This window comes from Protopterus annectens, chromosome 8.part0 (genome assembly GCF_019279795.1).
Source record: "Protopterus annectens isolate FY-2018-M chromosome 8.part0, PAN1.0, whole genome shotgun sequence".
Taxonomy (NCBI): Eukaryota; Metazoa; Chordata; order Ceratodontiformes; family Protopteridae; genus Protopterus; species Protopterus annectens.
The window spans coordinates 777,595,262-777,618,106 of NC_056741.1; the positions used below are offsets into that span (position 1 = coordinate 777,595,262).

Sequence of the window (22,845 nt, forward strand, 5' to 3'; positions counted from 1 at the left end):
TTAAAACCTCTTCTGCCTTGGTGCCAAACAAATTGTCTTCGTTCAATGGTGCGTCCAATAGTTTTGATTTGACATGGTCTGACAAGGTCTGCTCCTTAAGCCAAGCATGTCTTCTAAGTACAGAACCACTGACTGCTGCCCTGCAAGATGCTTCTATGGCATCAAAGCCACATTGCAAGGTGTGTTTAGTAACTTGGCTTGCAGAATGCATAAGCTCCTGTAATTCTTTATTTTCTGCACAAGCAGGAAAGGTAGATATTTTTTGTCTGAGGAGTTCCATGGTATGTTGCTGGTATTTCAGCATGTGGAACTGACAATTTAGAGCTCTAATGGCAAGAATCGCAGAGGTGCATACTTTGTTACCTCATGTGTCGACAGGTCAGGAATTAGCTGTGGTTGCTTTTATTCCTTTAGGTCCTTGAGAGATCACCTCTGGGTCAGCCATAGGATTTTTGAAAATAAATTTGAGAGAGTCAGGGACTCTGTAATACCCGTCAGGTTTCCTGGGAGCAGGAGGAAGGGTGTCAGGAGTCAAACTATACTATATAAAGACATCATCCACAACTTCCAAGACAGGAGGAATGGCTAAAAGTCTGTGCTGTGGTAAATCTAAGAATTCCTTGAGTCTCTTTTTGGACTGAGGATAGTCCTGACATTCCCATTGGAAATACTCCCTTAAAGAATGTAAGGTTTCACCAAATGAAAAATCTTCTGGAGGAGAGGCAGAAAGAATGGATTCCTCTGCATCTGAATCCTCATAAGCAGATAGGGGTTGTATAACTTCATATTCAGAAACCTCAGAGTCATCGGACTCCTGGTCAGATAAAACTGCTGGGGGACAAGTCACTTTTTCTTTTGGAAGGGGTAGGCTGGCTTCCCCTGATAAGCATTATAAGGTCTTCCGCCATTTTAAGCATTTGAGACTGAGGCATGGAAGCAGGTGACTGAGCTTGGGTTATTATTTTAGGCTTAGTTCATACCCTGGGCCTTAGAAAGTCTGTAGTTTTAGAAAGAACTGAAGACGCGAAAGAAGTGATCGGTTTGTGTCGAGTATCGGTAGTGTGAAGAACTTCCTCGGAAGCCAGTGCCTGCTAAGCGGCTCCGGACCCATCCAAGGTAAAGACATCCGCAGGATCCTTAGTCAAAGAAGAGTCTTGCGGCATACCAGACTCCGAACAGGTCTTGGTAGTGGCCTACAAATCCACAGAAGCAGGCATCAGGGGCTCGGCAAACTGACGACTAGCTTAACGGAAGAGTCGTCGGCAGTTTTGGACCTGTTTCTATCGTTATCCTTACATTTTTTCGATAGATCGGTAGTAGGATGGCTTACCAAAGCCATTTTGGAATACGGTGATCGAAATCCAAAATATTTAGCTACAATAAGGCCCAGACGATGTATAATTCTGGCATTGAACAAGGCACAAAAGCGACAGCGAGGTATGTCGTGGTCTGGGCCGAAACAGATGACGCAGTAAGAATGGAAGTCTAGGTGTGGTATTTGCTTTCCACAGGCGAGACAATTGTTAACTTTTTCTGACATCGGTTAGAGCAAGAAAAAAGGATCCCCAATGGGGTACTTAGCTTTAGAAGACTTCAACTTCAATTTGGAAACGAAACTCAGGTAGCGGCCAACTGGCACTTGTGCGAACTGCTTCTGCTTCGGGCTCCTCGGCAAGAAAGACTGATGTAATGGCGTCGGCTGCCTGATTTTATACCACTGACAACCTGATGTCAGTCCTGGAGTGACAGCAGCCGACGCAGAAATACTAAGCCTCTGGTATTCGGGACGACTGAGGGCTACCCCTGGCAGGATAACACAAGTGTGATGACTGCAATAGTGAAACATGAAGACATAACACATTCCAAAATACTGAGAATATGTTTTAGGATATAAAGCTGAAAATCTATTACCACAGCAGTAAAAATGAAACTGATATGCAGTTATCATTTTTAATTTCTTGCAGCTGTCCGTGTATCAGCTTAGTTTTCTACGTATTTACAAAAAGTTTGTGTTTTTCTATATTGCTACTGTTGTTGCTGTAACTTCTACAGGATAGCCAAATCAGATGAAATATTTGGGTGGACTGGCTCTGATGAACACTCTTTCTCACCTTCTGCTGCTTCTAGAAATGCTTAATAGATCATGTCTTTGAAAATCTCTCTGAAACTTCATTATCTACCTCTTTGCTGAAGTCATCACAAACACGGCCTCCTTATTCAAAATATTGTGAGGCATATTTGTTTTGAACAGTCTCCAATTTCTTCAGTGTTCAATCCTTTACACAAACTACAAAACATGTGGCTTGCACACACTGCTTGGTAATCAGTCTTTCTGGCTACTTCTCTGTGAAAACCTGCTGTAAAAGAAGGCCTTGGGAGGTCAACAAGGACACGTAGGTGTGTGTGTGTGTGTGTGTGTGTGTGTGTGTGTCTGTGTGTCTCTCTCTATATACACATACACAGTTATAGATATGTATATGTGTGTGTGTGTGTGTATATATATATATATATATATATATATATATATGTATTATATATGTGTGCATATATATATATATATATATATATTATATTTATAATATATATACACATACATATATATATATATTATATATATATACACATACATATATATATATATATATATATATATACACACACACACACACACACACACACACACACACACACACACACACATATATCTATAACTATCTATACCCTTTTATGTTTTTCAATCTGTTCACACACAAATATTCACATATATACATATGTATATATGGATTTACTTCTGAACATCAAAGTGCACAAATCTCTAATGGCTAATGATTGATCCCAAAAGACTGAAAGCCAAAACACTGAAAAAAACAAAATACTTATGTTTTTTGAAGGAGGGCAAGCCTCCCTACACCTGTGTGTGTGTGTGTGTGTGTGTGTGTGTGTGTGTGTGTGTGTGTGGAGTGGTACCCCTCCACACCACCTACTATATACCAACTCCGAGATCACTGTGCAGTGAGGAAAGGGCAATTTCTCGGATCCCCACTGTGCACAATCTTGCATGGACTTAACACCGGCAGAAGCGACAAAATGAGTTTTGATCACTTCTGCAGATGTTAAACACGTTTGAGAGTATGAATCTCGGAGACTGTTCAAATTCAGAGAAGAGGGAGAAAGGGAGGAAAGTGCAACACTTACCTTCTTGCTCTTCTCCACCATGCCAGCATGCCAGCAATATTACGAGATTTGTTATACGGTTCAAGCAAGTGGCCAGACACAAACAATATAGCTCTCGAGCTATTCTCATCCACTACTGCAGCTGATGAAAGACTTATACCTAGCAAGTTGTATTTTTGCAGTCCAGTAAAGTTAAGCTTTTGTCTGTGCAACAATCATTGTTGCTGCTCTGAACTTCATTCATGAGGTTTTTCACACTTAACATGTTTCTGATATGACCATTTGACTGTGAGAGTGAAGGACTACAGGTCACATGCTGAAATTCCTACTGATCTGAAAATATCTTACTGTGGACCATTACATGAAATTACAATAACAGAATCTCATGTCTGGAAAATGTAGTATTAAATACACTGACTACATAATAGTATCTGTTAACTTAAGATCTCAGAAAACTTTAAATAGCAACAAACATATGAAATACACAAAGTAACAACATTTTAAGAAGCCATTCCCATCTCCAATTCATGCCCTACCTAGAACTGAGTATGGGATAATTTCCTGTCTTGAATTATTATGCCTTTAACAAGTAACAATCTCAGAACTTTTGCTCTATTTGTACTGACATTCCTGACCAGAATATCATAGTACAACTGCTTTCTTTACAGTTCATAATTCCCAAGTGTGACTTAAGTATTCCTGGCATTTCTTTCCTTAGGTGATTTGGCATTAAACACTGTATGCAGCAGATTTCCTCTAAATCATGCCTCTATGCATTTCTTTAATTTCAGCTGAGTGGCACCCGTAGGCATCTAATATTGCCTGTTCATATTTACAGTAATAACTGCCAAACCTTACTACATACAAGGCACTGTAAGATTTCACTTTAAAGTTTGCATGATGGTTTGGTCACAAATGTGAAGCCTGAGCGGCCATACAAAGCCAAACGTGGGTAAATCTAGCATTATCCACACCCAGCCATGGGTTATTGCTATTAAACAATGACATTATTTCAGAAAATAATTACTTTTTTTAAATGATGTCCTTGTCCTTGTATAACAGCACCCTGGTGTTGTTCTGCTTTAATTTTATGTCTTGGGGTTGCTTGATGTACTGCACATGCATATGGGACTTACATTCCCATGCTTACACAGTATACCAGTGGTTTGGAAAGAAAGGTAGATGGGTAAAGTGTTCATAATCTACTGTGTCAGTCACAATGTTCTGCATACAGGAAAAATCAGGTATATTTTTAATTTTTTTTTTTTTAACGTACCTGATTCTTCTTGATTGCAGAATATTCTGGCTGATTTAGTAGCTTATGAACACCTTTCAGATCTACAATGTTGTTTGTTGTCTGGAAGCATATGTCACAACCTCTTAGAGCAAGAAATCTGGACAAAGCCATAAAAAATGGGGAATAAAGGTCCAAAAGTAGGGACAATTTTTAAGTACTGCTGTTACAAATTAAGAAAATTGATAGAACAACAGATTTTGCATTAGCATTAATTTTCTGAAGGGTATGAAGTCTGAAACTAAAAATGTCTGTCATTATTTTCTAACTTTAACGTCAATGATTTGCCAAAGCACACACACACACACACACACTTTTGTGAGAAGCAGAGCAAAAATCTGGGCATTCTATAAAAATATGTACAGTCGAGAATTATGACTGGAAATTGTACATGCCGGTAAGAAAGTCCAGCCATTCAGCGATGCTTTAGCAGGTGGACTTTTACTGTTGGCATATTCTCGATTTACAATGGGTACGCTGGTTGGGTTGACCAATCAGCGTGCTCGTTTTTGAACATTAATGGTCGGTCACTATATAATACATATTACTTATATAACATTTATACTGTCATCTTTTTCACATTTCTAGAAATATCTCAACAATGAAGCAACACAGTCATAACTGCAGAATCTCACATGAAAGCACATCTTTCATCCTGTTAGCACAAGAAATCTGGACAAAGCCAAAAGTAACGAGGAGACAATGTTCCATAAATAGGGACAAATGTTAAATATTGCTCTTATAGATTTGTAAAGTTGCTAGAATAAAAGATTTCACATTAGCCTGCATTTACTGAAACATAAGTCTGAAACTCAAATGTCTGTCCTTATTTGATGATTTCAGTCTTTAATTATTTTCCAAAAAAACATAAATTTTATGAGAAACAGACCAAAATTATGAGTTAAAAACCTGGATATTCTGCAAAAATCTGGACACGAGATGTATGCATAATGCATGAAAGCTCAACCTGGATGAACGAAATGTTGCGGAGAGCACTGTGCTGCTTGAGGGAAGAACAAAACGTTACTGAGAGCACTGTGCTGCTTGAGGGGTTACTAAGGTATTACATGTTGTTTACAAAACATTACAAAATTAATATTTACTGTAATTATCATGACTTATGAGATCATTTTAAAGCTTAGAGCTTAATAAATTATACCAATGTAAAGATTAGTTTGAACTGAATAGTTTTACATTTATACTTCTTTTATTGCACCTTTTTTTTTGTTAATCAGGTAAGTACACTGGATAAACCGTCCCTTCCTAGGAGTGATGTAGAAGCATTTTCTTTTTAAGTAACTTTTCAGAGACATGCAGAAGGCAAATGAAGGTGAAAGGAATCAAACCCAAAGTTCTGGGCAATTGTTTTAACTGTGAGGATATAACTTGAGTTTGTAAAGAGGCTCAAAAACACAACCACACTGGAAATTAGAGTACAAATTCCAAAGGTCCAATGGAGGTAAAGGATTAAATGATAAGTATGGTTGCATTTCTTTCATCAGAGCAGATTTCTGTTCAGACCAAACTTTTATTGCCAAGTCAAAAAGCATTCCAATTTTTGGATCATTCTCAGTACACTGCAGGAACTCTAAGCACATTTTCAGTCACATGCAAGCAAAATTACACAATTTATTTCTATTTATTTGCAAACAAACCTTAATGCTCTGATAAAGAAAAAGGACTCTACATATGTGATGTATACATCTCTTTTTGGGCTTATAAATCATTACATTATCATATTTAGTCAGCAATGGACACAGTAATTTCAATAACATTGTCTGCAATCTTAGAGGTGCTTTGCAAACTTATTAAATACACTCCATAACTTAACTAATACACTCATAGAATGCTTTTCAACCACATACAACAGCATGCAGCTTATACATTTTCTGGCAATGTATAAAGGCCCTTGATGACAGACAACTGGTTTACCTTCTTGTAGAATCACTGGACTGCTTCTATTCTGGCAAGAAACTAATTCTAATTTAACGGACTTATTCACATCAAAATACTTTACTGAGGGTAATTTGGTAATTAAATATTTAATAATTTTAAAACACTTTCTTGTCCTGTACTCCAGAACATTTCACATCATGTTCCAATGATTTCTTTAATGATCAACTTAAATGAGATATACTCAGAATAAATTTGAAAAGATATTGCATCATACTAAGAGCAGCCGCAGTGGTGCAGCAGTAGCATTGTTGCCTCACAGCAAGAGGTTCTCCTGTTTGATTCTTGGCTGGAGTGCCTTCTGTGTGGAGTCTGCATGTCCTACCCGTGGTCGAGTGGCGTTCGAAAGACATGCGTGAATGGGCGTGCCTTCGTTGAAGGTTGGACGTCGGGCTGGCAACTCAGCACCATAAAAATCAACTGCCAATCATTAGCGGACTGGAGTTCCGCTGTGGCGACCCCTAACCGGGAAAAGCCAAAAAGACAAACAAACAACATTGCATCATACTAAGAACTCTCATGAAAGTCTGTCTGACCTCAGGAGGAAGCATCTGCTCTATTGCTCTTCCTATCTCTGTGTTTCATTTCAAGTTTTTAGATGTCAACCATGACATATATCTCAGTATTGTAAGCTGAATACGATACATACTTTTATTCAGGTTTATTCTGTCTCAGTCTCTTTGGTAAATTAATCAGTCACACATCTTACTATTCCATAATCTGACTACATGACCATATGTCAGCAATCATATTAGCAATACTATCAAGCCCCTCATTTACCTGTGCAGCTTCTCTCTGAAACAATTCTGTTGTTCCCACTGGGAAACTAAAAGTGTACATCTTGGAACATTCTTCAGCATGCTTTATTTGCCAAAGTAGCTGTTTTACATTAAACACAAATACACTGCTTATGACTTGGGCAGACACCTCTTCTTGAACTGTAAGAAGCAGGTAATGATCTCTTTTTCTGAATTTATTAAGATGTTTTGTGTCTGGTTTCACTTCAGTTACCACACAACCCATTCAATGGGCATAATCTATTTCTTTTTTTAAACACCTTTATTGAATTATCACTTAAGACACAGGCATGCATATAATAACAGAAAAGAAAACAAACCATATTAACATTCTTTCTATTTTTACATTATATAGCACATCTTTTCTTTGTAATTATCATCAGGCCAACATTACATAAATTGCTGAATTCTTGCTTTGTCTTAAACCTCACTCCTCCTCCTCCTGAACATTACTCTGCATGTATTGCGCCCACAATTTCCATTTATTTCTATGTAATTTGCTCCTGGAGCAATAATGTTTTTGTAATCACTTCCATATGATCTATGCAGTTTAACATCTACTTAAATGCAGATATCCTTTGCAACCCTTGGCACTCTCATTCCTATCACACAGGTGACACCCCATAAAAATCAACTCAGTCATAAGTGATTAGGGCACCTTCACTGACAACTAACTATTCTTTGATCACCATATGACCATTGTTGTTTGGAAACTATTTTATATAGTCAAACTAATCAAGGGTGTACCTTCCAGATCCTAAGGTAGTAATTGTCTTCCTCCATTTCTCTCAGCAGACCACTGATAGCATATACTGACCCATTTGGTATGTACTTGGCTAGACATATGAACCAGTTTAACAGAATGCAGCATTTTCCTACCAAAAAAAAAAAAATAAAAATCAGGGGTATGTCCTCCTTCAGTTACCCTGACTGACCTAAAACACCCTCACTCTGTTTTGTTTCCTACTGACTACTGAGGGGAGATCTCTGCCTTACCTATTGAATCTCATTAGATCTAGTCCTATGTAACTTCCTACATACCTAGAGTACTAATTCCACCCTAAACAACCCCTCAGTAGACCTAAACCACCACTGAAACTTTAACAGGATCTATTGGTGGGATAGATATCTTTTGCAAAGAATACCTCTTTTATGGAATATTTAAAGGTAAAGAGTAGAGTAGTTCCATGACCCCTTTTCACTGTAACCAGGATGACTGGATTAGCAGTCATAGGTACAGCCCAGGTCTGGCCCTTATGGAAAGGTGGCCAAATTAACTTTGGGTCTGGAATTAATTCAAGTCCTGATAAATTGGTGGGATCACTGGTTAGGCTATAAATGCCCAGTGTATCAACAGCCTATTATAAACCTATCTACTTCTCAAAGGTACCAGAATTTATTTTGAGCATATATTCTTAGGTAACACTGATGGATCTGTTCGAATTCCTGGTAAACATCCCAAACCAATGAACAAATCTTATTTATTATTGCTTAAGCAAATCAGTCTTAACATGTTCTCATTCACATTAACCATGTATTCATATTATGAATCTACCACAGAAAGATTCTGACAAAAAATATTGCAATTTTCAAATTACCAGTTAAAATTTGGAGATGTAGAAAAGCAACTTAGAAAAAAAGGAATCGATTTTTATTTTAAAATTTAATACACTCAGCCCAGTGGGTTTAAACAATGAATGCAACTGGAAATGTTTTTTGTAATAATGTCCCTTTAAATGTTTTTAATTGGTTAATTGTTAATAATAAAAAGGTGGGGTATTTAAGAACAATTGAGATGAATGTTTAGTATACTCTGTTAAAGGCTTGTAATAGCCGAGGCACTAGAGTATTTACTTGGTTCTTTGTTTTAATAAAATTGGTTTTCGATATTTCACTGGCCTTTCTTCATTGTAGTTTCTACAATATTTGGTGCTTCTGGTGGTTTGAAAAGAAATATTACCAGGCCTCCACTGAAAACGGGCTCTTCTTGGCCCAGTGGGCTTCCCCGGTCTCAAACTTAAATAAATAAATAAAATAAAATAATTAATGGTATATCATCTATAACAACTAATTGGAATAGAATTATTAATTTGTTATTCTTATAATCACTTTCTGGCCCCTTGTCTGTACATGATGACCAGAATATGTATTCTATTTATACAACGTTTTTCAGTATAATCCCTTTCAAACTCAACTTCAAGTATTTGCAATTAATTTTCTTGTTTCAGTTTTTTCATTTTTCTATTGCACATTATTTTCTCCACATATTTTCAACACAAATAATGCACATGAACAACTAATTTGCATGGCTGTTTTCCAAAACATGTCATCTTCTCAAATGAAAATGCATTTATTGCCAATTTATAAATTTCTGTAAATTGATTATTTTTCCACAGATTCTACATTCTTGATCATACACAGTACACCTCTTTGAAGGTTTTATTCTTATAGTCAGATATCTTGCAAACTTACCAGTGACATATCTTATATACTTCACATGCTTAGAACACACGCACACACACACACACACACACACACTCATTTTCACTTGTTAGAAATTTTTCCACTACACACGCCATTTTACATAAATCAAATTCTTCTGTTAATTCTTTTAACTGAGGTGACGTAATTTCACTTGTTCTATACAATCAACTGATGTATGTAATGTTCACTTTGATTCTCTCTGTAGTTTGCTCCTCATCTGAATATTTCTGATACACACAAGACATTTTCTCTCAAACTAAGGAATCATTTAATTCATCAAAAGTTAATAGTCTTTGACTTGATTCTATAATTTAGTAACATAAGCACTATCACACTCAGAAAGACCTTGCTGCCTCAAGAGAAACAAATGGTGAACATGACAGATTATTTCTTGGCTCACAGTAACTGTAGTTTTTTATTCCATCACAACAAAATTCTCTCTCTTTCACTCAAAACTCAGAGAAGTATAATGTGCTTTCAGGTCTTCTTCTGCTGTGATATGCAGAAATACAGGAAATTATCGTTTCACGCTTCTCGATTATGCAAGTCACACTATGGCATAATATACATTTCTGAATCCACAGTTTCCATTTCTCTGACAAGTTGGCAATTTCTCAAATGAAAAAAATTACACAATTTTAATAACTTATGACATCACATAACATCTGGAGATTCAGGATGGCCAAAACAATGTAATAGCCACAGACTGTATGTAGCTTTCTTACCATTTACTTTTAGCAACCAGACCACATGATGTGTATTCTAAACTCTGACAAAGGTTAGTGACACCAAATATCATAAAGCTTTAACCCATCTATTATACATTGAACAGATGCCTGTCAAATCAAAGTGGAAAATCTCCTCTGAATGAGAGACCGTTAAAACTTATGTGCACTGTTAAATCAGCGACAGTGGCAGAAGTGGACAAATACTGGGTATGAAAATACTATCTGATCTAATGGGTTATGAGGGAGTAGATTAACAAATCACATGAAAAGCTGTAGCAAGTGAATGTTGTGGTAACCTTTTAAAATTATAGGACCTGCCTTGCAGAGTCCTGAGATGTGTAGACCAAATGGCTGAAAATGTGGACTTACATATATCAAGTCCAAGATTAACAAGAATGACAAGTGAAAAGCAGAGTACCACAGGGTTCCTTCCTGGGACCTCTCCTGTTTGGTATCTACTTCTCTGAAGTACAGGCTAACACAGAAGGCCTCTGGCTAAAGAAGTTCGCAGATGACTGCAAACTAGGAGCCATAGCCAAGTCCCCAAATGATGTGGACATCCTACAGAAGGGCTTTGCTGAGACAGATGCCTGGTGTCACAGCCATGGCCTCAAGCTCAATGCCAAAAAGTGCAGTGTCATCCCCTTTGGTAAAAACTCTGTACCCATGAACTACCTCATAGGCAGCAATCTCCTTAACACCAAATGTGTGATAACAGACCTTGGGACCCAGGAGGACAATAGTCTTCCCTTTGATAGTCACATTGCCACAGTAGTCAGGAAGTCCTTCTACATGGCACACCTCATTATAAAAGGGTTCTCATCCAGGAAAAAAGAGGTCATTGTTCTCCTCTGCTCGACACTCATTAGACCCATTATAGAGTACAACGCCCCTTTTGGAATGTACCTCACAAGTCATCTGCAGCAGCTGGAAAGGCCACAGAAGTACCTCACAAAGAGGATTACTGGCCTCAAGCAAATGCCCTACACTGACTGCCTCAAAAAACTCCAGCTTTACTCTGTAGCATATCACCTACTACGAGGTGATCTCTGCCTAACATATAAAGCTATGTCAAACCCAGAGCTGTTGGACATGCTACACCTAAAGAAATCCCAATCCCTCTGAGCTACATGCTCTAGGGACCTAAACCTTGTCACCACAATAAACAGGACATGCTGGAGGGATAGATTCCTGTTCCAGAGACTTCCCATATTCTGGAACAGGCTACCCATCTATGTCAAGCAAAGTTCTTCATTAGCACTCTTCAAGAAAAATCTTGATGAGTGGATGGGAAATAGGAAATACACCCTGGGAATCACTTCTGTATCTCTGCTCGACAGTGGCACAGGAAAATAACTTTCTTGGGTGGCGTAAGCCAGGGGAACCTTGTTGGCTAGACTTACGTAGGCCCTTGGGCCGATAGCCTAGTACCTACCTATGAACCTAGGATATTTCACTAAATACTACCTTTTCAAAGAGGTATGACATCTTGAAGTTTATGAGATGTGGGGCTTGTTTAATGAGGGCTGAATACTGTCTGTATGACTTGTTCTTGGGAGATTTGAGGGGGTGTAGATGTAGGTATGCAATCTGGGAATATAAGTAGGGAAAGGGTGAAATTAGAGCTAAATTTGTCTGCTAGTAGACTGCTATGACCTCTGAGTCAGAGTGTGAGACATCAATTACTGTTCAATGTGGGCATTATTTCTGTAGTTTCTAACATTATTAAAGAAGGCTTTGGCGTTGTCCTTCCACCTGGGTGACTATTCTTACCTCACATCTGTCTTGAACTGATCTGATCAGGGTACAGAAGTTCTCAATTAAGTTTAGCAAGAGCACTTTCAGCATCTTGAGATTTATTTTTGTATACAGTTACCCCCCCTCCATTAATATAGAGCGTGTTTGTATTTGTGTTCCACCACAGGGATTTCTTTAAATCTGACATCATATTTACTTTGGAAAGGGTCAGATACATCTATGTAGCTACTTATATGTGCATATAATTTGGTGGTAAAGAATTGTGCATAAGCAATAGGACCATCAAGGTGGAAGGATATTTTTAATTTAGTCGGGTGAACACGCAGATTAGACTTAGCATAAACTCTCAATACCAAGGTAATGGAAGATGCTTCCTGTTTCTTTCTTATGTTGAATGACACTTATGTGTGGTCTGATTTGGCCTGGGAAGAAGTTACAACTGGTGAGGAATAAAGTTGTCTCATATTGGTAAGGACTGCGCTAAGGATTTTGTTGCCCCTGACAAACTGGTCCTGAGAGTTTGTATTTTATTTAGTCCAGACATGTCTGGGCATACAAGTTTGAGGTTTTACAAGTCTCCCAGTGGGGTAGCTAAACTCTCCCAGGAGAATGGAGTTTGACTTAATACACAGAGACTCCATACTAGTTAACTAAGAGGTAAAGGCCAAGGGATGCACAGAGGGGTCCTATAATTAGCTATACGATAAGGAGTTTTGTTAATGTAAGTTGGGCATGAAGAAGTTCCATGTCACTATCTTGTCTGGAGATGAAATGCTTTTTTAAGAATATGGAGACACCACCATCTTTAGTGCCTTCATCTAACGTAGTCTAAACATGTGGTAGGGACTGAAACCACACACTGATATAGAGTGCTCTCAGTTGTCTTGAACCAGGTCTTCATGAAATACATATATCAATGTTTTCGGTAAAGGACTGCTTGTAGAGTATGGAGCTTTTGTTAAGGATCCTATCACTGAGCTGCAGAACCTTTATGTTATCCAGATTCTGTTTTATCATCTTGGAAGTTTTAGAAGAGTGATGTTGCCTAAAAAAAGACACAATGGGGGCTGACAAGGATACAAATGATTTTTGGGGGGAGGGTGCAGCCCATACTTGGAAAAACAGTTTTGGACTGTCTACAATCTCTTCTCAGGCAGATATATATTGTATCCCAATTAAAATGATACCAGAACCAAAGCCAGTTGTTGAAATCAATAATCTTTTGTTTGCATTCTGGCATCGTTCTTAGTGATCGCAGACTGCTGTTCAAGGCTAAGATGAAATCTGTCTCAGACACATAACCCAAGAGCTCCATCATGTCTCTTTTCATATACTCCAGGGTGGTATGTCTCAGCTCATTTATACCTACATGCACTATGACAGTGTCATATATGCATCTGTGGTACAATGACTTAAGTTTGAGGTTCAGGAACCAAAACGTGACTACATTTCTCAGAAAAAGTGAAGATGAAGTAGGAGTACATGAAACCAAATGTAAGGACAATTAGATCCCACTAAAAAGTATGGCATTGCAGCCATACACACTCCTACCCCAAAGGGAGAGGCACAGCCAGTAAGAAGGGACTTTAATCTAAAGATGAACTCTTCCAAATCTGTCAAAGATGGAGACCAAGTTCTCCAGAAGGGTGGTATTATTCAAAAAAGGATGGGAAAGAAGCATTCTCAAAATGACTGCTTGACCACGTGGAGGCTAGCTTCAATCCTACTTCCATTAACAACTGCCAGAAAACTGTAGCAGAAGCCTTGTGAGAACTGAGGCTTGAGCAGCAGAGGCTTCTGAAATGTAAATGACAACCAGAGAGGACTGACAGGGACAGCAGAAAACATCACTCAGTTCTAATGGAGAACCAATTTCATTTTGCCACAGTAGCAGAATTTCCAGTGATTCAATCACTCTTCTCCTAGGAGGCAACCTGCAGGTGGGTTCAGAGAAAATGCCCTGGGTTACATTCCAGACTTGGATCAGCTGTAATTCAAAAATGAGGGACAACCTTGGCCAAAATGGAGAACTCCCAGAACTGGAGAATGAATACACGCCCATGGAACAACTGACGGGTGCAGAGAATGAGATTAATCAACATCCCTAAACTCTATGAAGATATGTGGAATTGGCAACAGAAAGGGAAACATGTATGAGAATCCCCCAAGTCATAACAGGAGAACATAATCACACTCTTGATTTGCTAACCCAGTAAAGTAAGTGGAGGACTCTGAACCTCAGTAAGTGATGAAAGGACCCCAGCCCTAGAGGCTCCATCCAGGCACTGTGTTAGGTCTGTTGCCACATGAATGGACTAACCTGCCAACACATTCTAACATACACAATGATGTAGGCAGTTAAGTAGCCAACATTTGTGAACAAGCAGGGCTCTAGACAAACAAAAATCTCCTTTCAAGAGGGACTTGACACAAGCTTCCCTGCCCAAAAATGAATTATATTATAGATCACATAATGAAGCAGAAAATGAGCAGTGCAAGCAAACAATGACTAAATGGACTAAGTAGTTAGTATCAAGAAACTGGGCTATCCCCAGACATCAAATATCCATTAGCATTGAATGAAAGACCCTGAAATGGAAGACCAACTCAAGGTTTGTTGGGAGGGTCACTAATCTGGAACGCCAACTATATGGCTTAATACCAGGGGAGATAAAATGCATGGAAGACCTCACATTCTGATTCTTCAAAGACCAAAGCAAAACTCATAAATGCAGGTATGCTACACCATCCATAGGGATACGCTGGTACTCGGACAAAGGAGAAGCAGGCAGAATTGAATTTCATTCATCTCCAAGATACCAGACTGAATTTTCCTGGACACCGAGTCAAAAGGCAAAGTACAAAGGTAGTACAACCACTGAATAAGAGCCATCCAGAAGTTGCTGTCACTTTGACTTGTTATTATGGAAGAGTGGGTTTCCAATGTTAAGATCCTCTCAAGAATCTGGTACAAGAATATATACTACTGGTCACCATATAAGGGGAAGAGCAAGGTTCTTTTCCTTTGAGACTTCAGTGAATGGCCAAGCTCTGGACATGCTCTGAAGAGATGGAATAACCTCAGTGATCTAGCCAGAGAACTGGAGACAACCATAATGACAAGAACTGAAGGAGGGAAGCAAAAGTATACATCAGGGACTTGTCTTCTGAGACCTCTGCAAGCAAAGGGAAGTGGTCCTAAAGACCCTCAAGGGAGTGGAGACACTGAAGTGAAAAATTAAAGTAGGCATTTTACTTTTAAAGGAATGGGGTCCCGTCCCTCATCCAGGAATTGGAACATTCTCTTCCATCCACAGGGAGGTCCTGCCCTAACCACGTTCTGTAGCTTCATGATCCATGGAGGAATAAAGTGAAGAAAGAGATTCAATGTAAGGAGGGACAGAAAATGAGTGTAACTCCAGTCTTGCTGACCCCCACAATGGATAGCTGTCCTGGAGGGTAAAGCAGAGTTGCCCATATGTGACACATCCTAGACCCATACTATGGGAAGACTGACCAAAAAAGGATGCTCAACTAACAGTCTGACAGGAAATAGCACGGAAAGCATGGCCTTGCACTGCATATGTTTGCAGTGTCTCATCTTCTTGATAGAGTAGGAGAGCAGAAGGGGAGGAAAAACCTGATAAAAGCGGGGGTCTGACTTATTCAACTGAAGCTATCAAGCAATGTCTTCTAGCCCTGGCCACCACATTATTCTTTCTCAAAAGCAGCAGCCAGCAAAAAATAGCAGGGAAGGCACACACCAGAGATGGCAACCCAAAATGTGAGATGCACAAAACTTGAGACAGAGGACTACCAGACAGCCCTTCTGAACAGCCGTATCTAGGTAATGAGAGGTATTTTCTCTGAGCTCAGACTCCAAGAGAGCCTCAAATTATTTCAGTAATTATTCTACAAGGAACAACTGGAATTTGAACACATGAGATGTCTAGTTCATAGTTCTAAGTAACAAGAGAGAGCCATATTCTTTCTTTCAGATCTGCCTCAAACTATATAATTCCTGTCAGGCAGCAGGAAGAAATGGACTGCATTCTCTGGGATCCTCAGTGGCCAAGCAAGAAAAAAACAGGATTCAACCTTGGGCTCATAAATTGGCATTGCCCCTTTTTGGGGAGTCATAAAATGAGAGTGAGGATGCGTCCAAGTTTCCAAGATAAAATCCTTAAAGGCTGACTCAGAGGAAGTTAACCAGGGAGTCTAGTCTAAAGATTCTAATAATCAGGAAACATACTAAGAGTGAAGAGAAAGTGATAAAGGCCAAAACATGGAAAGCCTCATAATTCATAGACACTCCCCAAAGCAGAAACCATCAGAAGTGGATGTCAAAGAACTATGGATTCAAATGCCCTATCAATCTCAATGATGAGGACTTCACCTCAATAAATTCTCAGGGAAGTCCATGGTTGAGGGACACATGTTCCATCATACAGACCAAAAGGACCGATTCAATGGCTCACATGAGGGTTTGACCAGCACACAATGGGTGATGCACAGACCATGGTTTTCCAGCTCCAAATGTAATGTCAGGAAGAAGACATCAACAGCAGACCTGAAGTCCATAAGGGTGGAATCCCACAGTAATGGCTCAAGTATCAACTACAACTCAAACAAATGAATGCCTGATGTCATGTATGAGATGTGGATGTTTGTGTAGGCTCACCCAAAGCCTTCTCCTCAACAAAAACCAACCAGGCTCATTGGGGCTAGAGGAACTTTTGTACATGCCTCCACTTTGAGTATCTTAGTCAATGAACAGGGAACTCAATAGGTCACTCTCCAAGCTCTATCACTGCAATCACTATGGTGGGAGTTAGGGTCATATCTCTCTCTCATTCTTCCTGTCCACTACTACAATAGCAAAACAGAACTGAGTCAGTGATAAACAGGGACACTCTCCAGCTTTGCAAGGCTTCAGAATATCAAACAGAGGCTGTAGCTCCAGCAATACCTCTAAATGAAGTGCCAGGTGAAGAAATAACAAAGCTGTCAGGTGACACAAGAACCCTTCCATCCTGTGAGAAGCCATTCTCCATCAGCTGCATGATCTGAATGAGTTTCCGCAATCATCAAACAGTAAAACCAAAGATATGTGAATGAGAAACCTCAACAATGTTAACAAGAAAGTAACTGGGGTAGGGTTGGGGAGTGGGGATGCAGGAGAACGTTATGCTTATGGTTGTCAGTGCATGATCTCTTCCCTTCAATGGTTCACTAGTTACATCTCAGAACAATATCAATCAGTCAATTGTAACTCCAATCTCTCTCTCCTTATCTGCCACTTCATACTGGAGTACCTCAAGGCTCCATCCTTGGTCCACTTTTTTAAACATCTTAATAAATCCTCTCCACTCCTCTGCAAAACAAGCTACCCTTATCCAATATTCTGGCAATGCCACTTTAATCTGCTCATCAAACAACCTTACCCATCTTCAAAACATAACACAGGAAGCTTTTAACTCTATATTGAAACTTGGCTCACAAATTACCAACTCCTACTCAACCCCCAAAAAACACAACTACTGCTATTCCTACGTAAAAAAAACCCTTCCTAATACTAACATCTCAATTACTTGAACACAAAAATTGATGGTGTCTATCACACTAATTTATTTGGTGTTCCAGTTGACTGCAAACTCAAGTTCGATCTGCATATCCACAATTGCATAAAAAGACCAATCAAAAACTAAGCATGCTGTATAGAGTCAGACAATTCCTAAATAATTCCTCTAAAGAAACTCTCACCACTTCATATCTCCTACAGTCACTACTCTATGCCTTCCCAATCCTAACCAATCTACACACGTCCCTAAAATCTAAACTCAGTCAATCCTACAATAAGATAGCTACGTTTGCCACTGGATAACCCTTCATTTCTCACCACTACTCCTCATTCAAAGCCTTATACTGGTTAGAATTTCCCCATCTGTTAACATTTCACTAACTCCTGTTGGCTCACAAAATACTGTACAACCCATCTGTTCCACAAGCAATATCAACTGCACTTCTATACTACTCCCCATCTCTTCACTTGTGATCCTCTGTCAAGCACCTAATATCTATTTAGAAACCACATAGAGCTCCTGGAGTTAGCCTGTATTCACAATGTGTCACAAAAACCTAGAATTCTGTTCCTGTAGCTATCCAACTTTTACCCACTCCTTCAAATCTCAACTAAAAGATTACTAATCCAGCAAACGGATCTGCCAGTGCCTTATGCCACCATAATTCTTCATTCAATATCTCACAGTTATGTGCTCTGAAATTGTCTTTTCCCTGCCTTAACTCTCTTACCCTTTTTCTGTCTCTCTTTACTTCCATCTGCTAACCTATTTCTCTATCTTCTACTTGTTTTTCCTTTCTCTACCCTTTTTCACATTCTTACTACGATAACTTCCAGTCCTTTCACACAAGTGCCTGCATTTTACAGCTTACTAAACCTACATTTGGATTACTTTCATTACTTTATTATTTTACATAAATTTATTTGTTCAGTTTTATGTTCTGTACCCTTGCTGTACTGTATCTGAACTGTACTGTATAACCTGTAGATATGCAATTTTTTTGAGCTTTTCTCCACAGGTCTCCACTGAAAATGGGCTTTTGCCCAGTCAAGACTTTCCCGGTAAACAAATGTCAAAAATAAATAAATAAATGACATAGCATGCAATGTCACAACTGTGAGTCGATTCATGAGTGTGGAAATAAATGGGGAAAAAGTGCTAAATGATAATTATTGGATGGAATTAACCCAACTATATATCTTTTCAAAGACAGTCCTCAGTGTTAGATCTCCTGAAGCCAGTTGGGTAAACCCATCCTTTGATAAGACAATGACAGATGCAACCAATAGGACTGAGCCCATGTCTACATATGAATTCACTGCACTGAATAAATAATTTCAATGTGGCAAGGCAGAAGAGTGTGCATAAAATCAGAAATCTTGAAGGTGCTGGAGAAAACTGACACATTGTTGTTAATGTGTGTTCCATTGCCATATGATGTTAGGGAGAGTAATTCTGGCATGGCAAACAAGGGTTTTGGCTCCCATTGTCAAGGAGGTAGACAAGAAGGTATGTTTTAATTAGAGTACAGACTTCTTATCCTTTGAAGAAAACCTACATCTAGGGTGTTAGAAAAGAAACTTCATCTAATAATCTGAATCACAAGGAGCATTGTGAAGTCCATTCTGATCATGGAAGAGGACTGACTCCTTATCCTTGCACAGTTACAGAAAGGATCGCAGACAATGGCCACTACTGCTGACAAATGTCTGTGACCCTTTCAGAGACACTTGACACTACTGCTGACATGTTCTATGAGGACCTGCAGGAGGCATATGACTAATACGTATATGTTTTGTGAGCCATGACGCAGAAGTGGAAGGTCCCAGATTCCCACCTCTGCTTGCATAAAACTGGATGTATCTGATGAGAAAATATTGTGCTTGTATTCTTTCCATTACATCAACTGCATTAAATGTGGGTGCAGTACTCCACTAAGGGTATGTCTTGAGTACCCTCTTTCTCATAATTTTCAGGAACAGCGTATCAAGGCAAAGCTAAGGTCTGAGATTATTCAGTGTAGTCTAGGGAAAAATGAGCTACATCTTTGGGATCTGCAGGTGATGTCCCCCCATCTTTAAGTAACAATGATCTCAGGCAGGAACCATGATAGTTCACTGGCAAGCATGAAATGGTTCAGATGGAAAACATGAGAGGTTATGGTTTTCTCCTTTGTAAACAGTGAATTGATGTCTGTAGATTAAAATGAAGCTACTACCTCAAACGGAGTTTAAGTATCTTGGGAACATATTCAGCAGTGGTAGTACCACATGCATTGCGCTGGACTGTGTTGTTGAATCGCTCAGTTTAAAAGTTAGTCTATTTCCCCATCCACATCTGTGGGTACAAAGCTTTGGATAGTGGTCAAAGGATGAGATCACAGATACCTGTGGCATAAATGAGGTTCCCTCAATTTCCACAACAAAGTAAAATTCTCAATAATTCAAGAGAATCTGATACTACAACTACTCTTCCTAGATGTTGAAAGGAGTCAGTTGAGGTGGTTTGGGCATCCAATTAACGCATCCCTTGATGCCTCTCACAGGAGGTATACCACTGAAAAGAGGCCTCCAGCCCCACCAGTATATGCTGCATGGATTATATCTATATCAACATATTTTAAGTGTTTATTATGTGGGTTAAGTGGGCTTGTCTATGGCCCTTTTCAGTCAAGACTTGGACGCAAAACAGAAACAAGCTGTTATAAAGTAATAATACAACTGTACAAAAACAACACATGATAATGCACTACAATAAAATATGTTCGATTTACCTAGTATTTACAGTAACTGGAAAGACAGCAATACATAAACAATCACAATATCAGTTCAGCCAATTTATAAGGTTCAACTGCGAAAAAAAATGGGAATAAGAAGGTGGCTAACCAAAGGAGTATCCCATAATCAAATATATTCTTATACAGAAATAAGATATTTCCTTTTTCTTATACAGCCAGCAAGAATTAATTCAGTTTCATATGAAAACTATTATAATTAAAGTCTTTTCTAACTGTTTAGGGTAACTGGTTCTAAGTATGAGGACAGGTTTATGGGAAAGCCATTTCACAAATGGCTAGTCTAATGTTTGGCCTTAGAAGTAATTACTGGCCTCTTATGTATGTGACTGAGAGGGAGGATAGAGGAATGGTGAGGATGCAAGGAGTAGAGGTGGCGAAGGTGGATGAGTTTAAATACTTGGGATCAATAGTTCAGAGTAATTGTGAGTGTGGAAGAGAGGTGAAGAAGAGAGTACAGGCAGGATGGAGTGGGTGGAGAAGAGTGTCAGGAGTGATTTGTGACAGACGAGTACCAGTAAGAGTGAAAGGGAAGGTCTACAAGAGGGTAGTGAGACCAGCTATGTTATATGGGTTGGAGACAGTGGCATTGACAAAAAGGCAGGAATTTGAGCTGGATGTGGCAAAGTTAAAGATGTTAAGATTTGCACTGGGTGTGATGAGGGTGGACAGGATTAGGAATAAGTATATTAGAGGATCAGCCCAGATTGGAAGGTTTGGAGACAAATCCAGAGAGGCAAGATTACATTGGTTTGGACATGTGCTGAGGAGAGATGCTGAGTATATTGGGGAAAAAGATGCTAAGGATAAAGCTACCAGGTAAAAGGAAAAGAGGAAGGCCTAAGATAAGATTTATGGATGTGGTGAGAGAGGACAAGCAGGTGGTTGGTGTGACACAGCAAGATGCAGAGGACAGGAAGAAATGGAAACAGATAATCTGCTGTGGCGACCCCTAATGCTTTGATTCTGTAGCAATAAAAATAAATTCTGAGTTTACTGATTGCTTGTGTTCTGAGGGTGATGGGGAAATATTATGTATGCAAAAGTTTAAAAGTTATGGGAAGCCACAACTAGGTTGGACCTTGCTATAGTTGGTCACCAGTTAGCCCTACTTATGATTAGACAGTGGTGCTCAATTTGCTTAAACAACAAGCTGAAACAAAAATTTTACTGAAAGTGGTCTAAAGCTGATTACTGTTGTAGGAAAACATAAGGAAATAGCATATTCCTGCTTATATGTTTTTTTATGTAGAGCTGTATGCCTGCTCAATTTTCTAGCACTATGACCTTCATTTTACAAGTGGTTAGGAAAATGACTGATTTGGGAACGTACATGTATGTATGTATATATAAGTCTAGGGTTACCACCTGTCCCTCTTTGCGAGGGACAGTACCTCTTTGGACAGCTGTGTCCTGCGAAAAAATGACAAATGCCCCAATATTTTAGGACAAAAAATATTTCCTAAGTTTTCTTTAATAGTTGCATAAAACCGTTATTTTGTATCTCAAACACCTAAATGTTATAAAAAATAGCATAAGCAACTCAAATGTTGCAATAATAGCATTTTATTTTGGCAAAAAGTGTAGTTCTTTCCTTTGCACTGACTATAGGTATGTTTTGTCCTGCAAAATCTTACATTTCTACATAAAAATGTTTCACTTTGGGCACATAGAAAGGTGGCAACCAGTTATTAAAATGCTAAAACAGAATACACTGCAAAATATATATTACTGGCTGTCACATTATAACAATTTTGTATTTGCCTTTTTCATTTACTGCACATGTACAATGCTTAAAAGAAAACCAATTTGTTTTACTACATATATACATGTGTTACTAACTCCCTCCCTCCAACGGATCCTAAGCTTTTTGACAGAATCAAGTGTGTCCTCACATTTCAAACGTTCATATTTCAAACCATAGGGGTTACTAAAGAAGTATAAATGTCAAGATCTTTAGCACAAATTATTTTTACAGTTCTAGTATTCTTTAGGTTTTAGGTCTTAAACTGAATTTATAAGCCCCACTAAACATACTAACCAGTAAGTTTATAATGCTTTGTAAATAACTTAAAATACCTCAGTAACCACTCAAGTTACACATACACTGCCAGTAGCAGTTTGCTCATCCAGCTGAGAACTTTCATATGAGGCTAAGCAGTTCTTTCTCTGCTACTTGGCTGTCAAGATATTTGGAAAGACAAGAAATTCATGACAATATAAATATTATTGAACAGCAATTAATATCTTTTTACCTATGAAAGACAGATATCAAATATCA

The 22,845-nt window shown here is 38.7% G+C and overlaps 1 protein-coding gene across 2 annotated transcripts in view; it reads right to left on the reverse strand.

The window, feature by feature from the left end:
- The window catches only part of DENND1B (DENN domain containing 1B), a 3,525,330-nt gene that overhangs the window by 1,076,714 nt on the left and 2,425,771 nt on the right, over positions 1-22,845 (reverse strand). The gene's annotated exons all lie outside the window — the stretch shown is intronic.